We start from the raw sequence: 9838 nt of genomic DNA, 5'->3' as shown, positions 1-9838 counted from the left end.
AGTGTCCATCTTGGAAATGGAAGACAAAAGCTACAAGGTAACCTTCAGCAATGGCAAGGTATGTATATGGAAAAATAATGTTAAAGATGCCTTTACTCTTGGGTTTAGTGTTGATTCATTATATCAGGTCGATGGAAGTCCGCTAGGTGTCATGTCTTGTGACACAACTCTTTAGTCTGAACTTTGGCATCGGAGGTTTGCCCACCTTCATTACAAAGCTCTACCCGATGTAAGACATATGGTAACAGGGATGCCCGAATTCCAAGTAGAGAAAGAAGGTGTATGTCAGGGATGTGCCAAAAGAAAGCTCAAAAGGGGACCATTCCCCTCAAGCCAAAGCAAGACCTTTGATATATTACAATTGGTTTACTCAGGCATACCTGAGGTTGGAATTAAGAGGGACACTACTACACCACATACTCCTGAGCAGAATGGTGTGGTGGGAAGGGAGAACCACATGATGATGGAAGCTGTCCGGGCCATGCTACATGATCAAAGACTTCCAAATTTTCTATGGGTTGAAACTACAATCATCGCCGTATATGTACAAAATTGATGCCCTCATCAAGCATTGGGTTCCTAAACTCCTGAAGAAATGTTCACCACCGGTCAAAGGGAAGTCTTGATTAGTCATGATGTCACCTTTGACAAAGATATGGCTCTCAGCAAGGTGGACAATCTGCTGACCTTGAGTAGCTCTCAAGAAGCCGACACCAGGGAACCAAAAGAAAAGGATGATGAATCAATGCCTGATGTAGAAGAACCCATGGATCCGATTGATCCTCATCCACATGAGCCTTCCTCTTCTAGGAAGATGCCTTCATGGCTTAGGGGGATACTTGATGACGCTGAAGGACATGCTACACCCTGAGGAACCTTCCATCAAAGTAAGAAACTTAACAGGTATCAGGGATACCTGACCATCATGAGCACGATCATACAAAATGAACCTTCATAATTCTCAAATGTCATCAAGAATTAACTATGGAAGGATGCTATGACCATAGAATATGAGTCTATTATGGAGAATGATGTCTGGGAAGTAGTTCCCAGACCCTGGACAAGACAATTGTTACTTCAAAAGGGCTTTACAAGATAAAGCATGCAACAAATGGAAGTATGGAAAAGTATAAGGTTCATTTTGTTGCTCGTGGTTTATGCCACAAGGGAGGTATAGACTATGATATTTGCACCTGCTTCCAGATATACGACCATCCGCTCAATCATAGCCCTTGCTACTTCACAAGGATGGAACCTACATCAGATGGATGTCAAGATTGTGTTCTTACACGGCTCGTTCAAAGAAGAGGTCTACGTGGAGCAACTCGAAGGATTTGAGATTTATGATTGAAAATATGATGTATGCAAGTTGAAGAAGGCTCTCCATGAGCTGGAGCAAGCACCCCGAGCATGGTATGAGAGGATCAATAGCTACTTGATGAAGCTGCGATTCATTAGGAGTGAAGCCGATTCTAACCTTTACTTTAAGGTTGAAGATGACAAGCCTCTCATACTGGTGTTGTATGTGGATGACCTCTTTCTAACAGGTGCAGACCCTCTCATTCACAAATGTAAGAGGGAGCTGGCTTCTGAATTTGAAATGAAGGACCTAGGACTGATGCACTACTTCCTAGGACTTGAAGTGTGGCAGAAGCCAGGAGAAACTTTCCTATCTCAAGGAAAATATGTGGTGAAGATATTGGAAAGATTCGGTATGATGGACTGCAAGCCTGTGACTACCTCGAGGATCTTAACTTTTAGAAGTTATATGGTAGTGATGTCGAACCAGACTTGGGAAATGCCTCTGAGTTTCAAAAACTCATTTGCATTGATGTTCTTGGTGAACCTCCATCCGAACATATGTTTTACAGTTATCATTGTGTGCTCATATTTGGTTGAGCCTCATTGGATTGATGCCAGGAATCTTCTGAGATGTCTTCAGGACACAATCTCTCATGGATTAAGATACATTGCCAGAGATGTGAGACTACTTGGATATACTGATGTTGATTGGGCAGGCAGTGTGGTGGACCGTAAGAGAACTTCTGGGTACTGTTTCACCTTGGGATCTTCTTCGATATCCTGGATGAGCAGGAAGCAGAAGTCGGTGGCTTTGAGCACCGCCGAAGCAGGATATATTGTTGCTAGCATAACCTCGTGTGAGGCAGTCTAGTTGCGAAAGCTCTTCATTGAGCTGTTTGGATTTACATTGGATACCACTGTGATTCTCTGTAACAACCAGAGGTGGGATTCGATTATTGAGGAATCCCGTATTCGTCAATTGCTCCAGCAGATAGACATCATATGGGATATGGTAAAGTCGATGAGCAAGGAAGCTCCATCACATTAAGATGATGTACAGGTTGATACACCTTGTCAAATCCCCGAGGAAAGATCTAATCTGTGATTTTCCCAAACGACTTGGAGACGGAAAGAAACCCTTGTACAAGTGTCTTGCATGTTGCATACATTGAGCTCTGGGAACTCTGAGGGCTTGCGGTTCCTACTGGAGCAACATATGAACACAGGGTGAATCACCCTCCCCTAATGGTGCACTCTGGAACAAGATGATTCGCTCTCTTGTGGGACAAGATGATTCGCTCTCTTGTGGAACAGGATGATTCGCTCTCCTGTGTAGCAGGATGATTAGTTCTCCTGTGAGGCCTGGATTGATGTGTTCTCCATGGCATCCTAGATTGATGTGTTCTCCACGGCGATTGTAGTAGGATTGATGTGTTCTCCTATGAGCACAGGATTGATTAGTTCTCCTGTCGAGGCATCCTACCCATGCAGTCTGGGACTCATGGGAAGTACCTCTCATCTGATCAATGAGCAGGGAAATGAAGTTAGGGACCATAGTAGTACCGACAGACGCATCGTTGTATCTACCGTACTCCCTACGCTAGGATGACCTCCATTGATCTGGGATCAATGATACTGGTCTGGGACCAGTGGTAGGAGTTGTACCATACTTTGACGCTGACTTCGGGTCAGTGGAGACTAGTCTGGGATCAGTGGTACATACTCTGAGACTGACTTTGAGTCAGTGGAGGATGATATTGGTCTGGGACCATTGGAGTTGTACTCACTATGACGCTGACTTCGGGTTGGTTGAGACTGGTCTGGGACCAGTGGTACATACTCTGAGACTGACTTTGAGTCAGTATGATACATCCTTGATCATTTTTTCTTCTTCATAATTCGGACAAAAGCAGAGTAGAACAGAACAATGCAAGATCAGAGTAGAACAGAGCAAAACAATACAGATTAGTGCAGGGCAGAACAAGACAAAGCTGAACATGCAGAATAGAGCAGAGAAGGGCAAGGGTCAGGCTGTACAGGGCAGTGCATTTGATGGATGAATAGTAACGACCGATAAACAGATTGCAGATGAAGTTCTCCATGGTTGAGAGTGAGTGTTAAAATTGGCAACCAGGGCAAAACTTCATGTGGGTCATCTTATTCATGGCTGATAATATTTTTATTAGATTCCTCTCGTCGAGAGGTGTAGGATTGATATAAAGATCATCCGATTCCGATAAGTATTCATGGAGATATGAATTTATTTTGATTATGGAATTATTATCAAGCCGACCTACAACTCTTGTAGGCTTAGAAGCCCAACAGTCGCATCTATTCACCCACCAACGTTGTGTATAAATATAAGAGGACTTTTCCTCATTTGGACTCACTCATCTCATCACATCTCTCTCTCTCTCTACTGCGCAGATATGAGTCTCTTCTCTACTGCGCTGAAATGGGTCTCTCTCTCTCACACATGTGAAGCCGGAAGCTGTTGAATTTGAAGTTGCAACTGCAGAAGTAAAGATTGACTTGCGTGGACTAGAATATCTCCTCTTTGGAACTGCGTTGTAGGTTCATCTGAACCTCCTTTGAAAGCTGCAACTTTTGGTGGTGGAATGAAGTCAATCCGACGAACGGTTTGCAAGATATCGGCTGCCCTAGTTTGAAGCCGAAAACTGTTGAAACTGAAGTTGCAACCACAGAAGTAAATATTGACTTGCGTGGCCTAGAATATCTCCTCTTTGGAACTGCGTTGTAGGTTCATATGAACCTCCTTTGAAAGCCGCAACTTTTGGTGGTGGAATGAAGTCAATCCGATGAACGGTTTGCAAGATATCGACTGCCCTAGTTTGATGCCGGAAACTGCTGAAACTGAAGCTGCAACTGCAGAAGTAAAGATTGACTTGCGTGGCCTAGAAGATCTCCTCATTTGAACTGCGTTGTAGGTTCATCTGAGCCTCCTCTGGAAGCTGAAACTTTTGGTGGTGGAATGAAGTCAATCCGACTGTCGGTTTGTGAGATATGGTCTGCCCTAGTTTGATAATGAAGCTACTAATGCTGATGCTATTGATCTAGGGTTTGCTACTGCTGATATGAATCAGATTTATTGTACTGTTTCTCTCTGCTGAATTATTGAAGATAAAAGAAGATTTGATCAAAGGGTTTCCCCACACATTGTGGGATTTGTCCCTGGCTAGCCGCCACATCTTCTGTCTCTTGTCTTGGCTTGTTTTCTGTCGATCGTTTAATGCTCTATCTGCACTTTACTTTATGTACATGTGATTGCTAATCGGTGGAATATAATAAGAAAAAGAAGTAAACTGTTATAAGCATAGAACATACCATAACTTAACAATGAATAAAATTATTCATTTATAAATTACAATTTTTTTAGTTACAATTTATAATTCTTTTTAAAATTGTTTATTTTTCATAATAAATTTAAGGTTTTTGGTTAACGTTATTTTATGCCTCAAAATTCTCTCGAAAGGTTTCAGACGTCGATTTTCCAAGCCGGTTCCCACTGATAGAAATGGTCTTGTGATCTAATTTCTCCACTTTTTCCACTCTAAAAGCATCGACATAAATGAAAAACATTATAATGATCCAATCCAGGTCAACGATGTGGATGTTGAGGATTGAGTTACATTTTCCATGGTAGATGACATGGAAGTTCATATTTTTAACATACTGATAGGAAATCATTAACATCCAAAAATCTAAAAATCTAGAAGAATTGGATATGACTGCAGGAAGGATAACTTAGAAACCAAGATTTGGATATGACCTAGCAGGCCAAGGCGTCTGGCTTGCAAATGTGGTGCAATATCATGATGAGACATGGGTGTGAGACTACTATGTGTCAATTGTATGAATGTTGATGTGGCATAAAATGGTACATCTTATGATTTCCACAACATTGTTCCTAGAGCTTATAATGAGATGAGAAAGCTCTCGATGAGAAAAAGATGATAATGACCTTAGATTGGGTGTGTTACGTTGTGTATGCTTTGAAACCTTGAAATCTTTGGCATTATGAAATAACAACCCATATTTGTTGGGATTTGGCCATGAACCACTTGGTGAAAATATATTATATTTTTGAGATATGAATAGACAATATGTGACTCATGTTAAATTAAGGTCATCACAAATCAATGGGGTTACCCTCTACAACGATTGTCCTATTGATGGGAGTTATATTCCTTCTCTTATTCTATCATAGGATCAATCATTCCATAATGTATGTAGAACAATCTATTTGTGCACACAATAATAACAATATATGAATGATTTTCTTCAACTAAATAATTCATAATATAATTTGAGTTTGTGATTCTGAGCACAAACACAAATTGTCCACACATAATAATGCTTCTTAAAGTCTAGGCTTCCTTTCAACTATACTATGTTACCAAATAACATTATTTCTATGAAAGCATAAACTCATTCTTATAACAACTAAATTGGCTTGTTACAACTGGATAAATTAATTTGTATTGTAATTCATTCATCTGAGTAAATTTACGTCTTTTCAATTTATAAAAACCAAACTTCTAATCTTAGTTATGAATTTCCTTTATAAGGTGGCCTTTGCATGCAATTGAGTTTACTGACCGCAAACTTCTGTATATGCACATATCTTTCGTATATGCGTAATTTTCTTATACGGAAGATATGTGCATATACGGAAGATTATGCATAGACTGCATTTTATATACACATAACTTCTGTATATACACATATAAGAAAGTTACGCATATACGGAAGATATGTGCATATATGGAAGTTGCGCATATACGGTAGATGCACATATACAAAATATGGATATATACGAAAAATATGTGCATATATTGTGTATACACACAATTTCTGTATATGGAATTCGCGTATATACTATAGATACACATACATAAAAGACGTGCATATACGGAAGATATGCACATATAAGAAAGTTATGCATATACAAAAGATATGCATATATCTTCCATATATACACAATTTCAATATATATGCAACTTCTGTATATGGAATTTGCACATATAAGAAATTTATGTATAAATGAAAGATATGCACATATCTTCCGTATATGCACAATTTCCGTGTACATGTAATTTATGTATATGGAATTTGCGCATATACGATGAAGATACATAAACGACGTGCATATACGAAAGATATGCACATATAAGAAAGTTACGGATATACCAAAGATATGCGCATATCTTTCATATATGCACAATTTCCGTATATGCGCAATTTCTATATATGAAAATTGCGCATATACGAAAATTGTGCATATACGGAAGATATACACATATAAGAAAGTTACGCATATATGGAAGATATGTGTATATAGGGAAGTTATGTGTATATAAAATGCAGTCTATGCACATATATAGGCGTAACTTCTGTATATGCACATATCTTCCGTATATGCATAGACTGCATTTTATATACACATAACTTCCTTATATACTGCATATAAACATAACTTCCGTATATACACATAACTATCATATATGCACATATGGAAGTTATGTGTATATACAGAAGTTTTGTGTATATAAAATGCAGTCTATACACATAACTTCTGTATATATACATATAAGAAAGTTATGCATATACGGAAGATATGTGCATATACAGAAGTTGTGCATATATGGTAAATGCATATATACAAAAGATGGACATATATGAAAAATATGCGCATATATTGCGTATACGTACAATTAGTGTGTATGGAATTTGCGTATATACTGTAGATGCACATACATAAAATACGTGCATATACATAAGATATGCACATATAAGAAAGTTATGTATATACGGAAAATATGCACATATCTTCCGTATATGCACAATTTCAATATATACGCAACTTTTGTATATGGAATTTGCTCATATACGAAATTTATGTATAGACGAAAGATATGCACATATCTTCCGTATATGCACAATTTCCGTATATGTGCAATTTATGTATATGGAATTTGCGCATATACAATGAAGATATATACACGATGTGCATATACAGAAGATATGCACATATAAGAAAGTTAGGGATATACTGAAGATATGCGCATATCTTCCGCATATGCATAATTTCTATATATGAAAATTGCGCATATACGGAAATTGTGCATATACGGAAGATATACACATATAAGAAAGTTACGCATATATAGAATTATGTGTATATACGGAAGTTATGTGTATATAAAATGCAGTCTATGCACATATATAGGCGTAACTTCTGTATATGCACATATCTTTCGTATATGCATAGACTGCATTTTATATACACATAACTTTTGTACATACAACTTCCGTATATGCACATACGGAAGTTATGTATATAAAATAAAGTATATACATATAATTTCCATATATAGGCGTAACTTCTGTATATGCACATATCTTCCCTATATGCGTAACTTTTTTATACGGAAGATATGTGCGTATACGTAAGATTATGCATAGACTGCATTTTATATACACATAACTTCCGTATATACACATATGATAAAGTTACACATATATGGAAAATATGTGCATATACAGATGTTGCGTATATACGGTAGATGCACATATACAAAAGATGGACATACACAAAATATATGTGCATATATTGCGTATACGCACAATTTCTATATATGGAATTTACGTATATAGTGTAGATGCACATACATAAAATATGTGCATATACGAAAAATATGCACATATAAGAAAGTTATGTATATACGAAAGATATGCATATATCTTCCATATATGCACAATTTCAATATATACGCAACTTCTGTATATGGAATTTACGCTTATACAAAATTTCTGTATAGACAAAAGATATGTACATATCTTCCGTATATGTGCAATTTATGTATATGGAGTTTTCGCATATACGATGAAGATACATGAACGACATGGATATATGAAAGATATGCACATATAAGAAAGTTAGGGATATACTGAAGATATGCACATATCTTCCGTATATGCACAATTTCCGTATATGCGCAATTTCTGTATATGAAAATTGCGCATATACGGAAATTGTGCATATACAGAAGATATATGCATATCTTCTGTATATACATAACTTTCTTATATGTGCACATTTCTGTATACGTGCAATTTCTATATATGGAAGTTGCGCATATACTGTAGATTCAAATATATAAAAGACATGCATATATGGAAGATATACAGATATAAGAAACTTATGTATATATAGAAGATACGTGCATATACAGAAGTTATATGTATATACGGAAGTTATGTGTATATAAAATGCAGTCTATGCACATATATAGGCATAACTTCCGTATATGCAAATATCTTTCGCATATGCATAAATTGCATTTTATATACACATAACTTCCGTATATACTGCATATACATATAACTTCCGTATATACACATATCTTTCGTATATGCGTAACTTTCTTATATGTGTATATCTCACTTATATGCATGTCTTTTATATATGTGAATCTACACATAACTTCTGTATATACACATAACTTCCGTATATGCACATACATAAGTTATGTGTATATACAGAAGTTGTGTATATAAAATGCAGTTTATATACATAACTTTTGTAAATGTGTAACTTTCTTATATAGAAGATATGTGCATATACAGAAGTTATGTGTATATAAAATGCAGTATATACACATATCTTCCGTATATGCACAATTTCCGTATATGTATAATTTTTATATACAAAAGTTATGTGTATATAAAATGCAGTATATACACATATTTTCCGTATATGCATATATCTTCTGTATATGCACAATTTTCGTATATGCGTAATTTTCATATACAGAAATTGCGCATATACGGAAATTGTGCATATACGGAAGATATGCATATATATTCAGTATATCCCTAACTTTCTTATATGTACATATCTTCCGTATATGCACGTCGTTTATGTATCTTCATTGCATATGCATAAATTCCATATACATAAATTGCACATATACGGAAATTGTGCATATACAGAAGATATGTGCATATCTTTCGTCTATACATAAATTTTGTATATGTGTAAATTCCATATATAAAAGTTGCGTATATATTGAAATTGTGCATATGCGGAAGATATGTGCATATCTTCTGTATATACATAACGTTCTTATATGTGCATATCTTCCGTATACACATGTCTTTTATGTATGTGCATCTACAGTATATACGCAAATTCCATATACAGAAATTGTGCATATACGCAATATATGCGCATATTTTTCGTATATGTCCATCTTTTGTATATGTGCATCTACCGTATATGTGCAACTTCTGTTTATGCACATATATTTCGTATATGCATAAATTTCTTAAATGTCCAGATCTTCTGTATATGCACATCTTTTATATTTTTGCATCTACCGTATATGCGCAACTTCCATATACAAAAATTCTGCATATACAGAATATATTTGCATATCTTCCTATATGCGTAACTTTTTATATATAAATATATTCCATATATGTACGTCTTTTATGTATCTGTATCTACTGT

Source organism: Pinus tabuliformis, chromosome 5_2, assembly GCF_031772625.1.
Source record: "Pinus tabuliformis cultivar Carrire ecotype Pingquan chromosome 5_2, CPIR1, whole genome shotgun sequence".
Lineage (NCBI taxonomy): Eukaryota > Viridiplantae > Streptophyta > Pinopsida > Pinales > Pinaceae > Pinus > Pinus tabuliformis.
Note: the sequence above shows the minus strand (reverse complement) of the source record.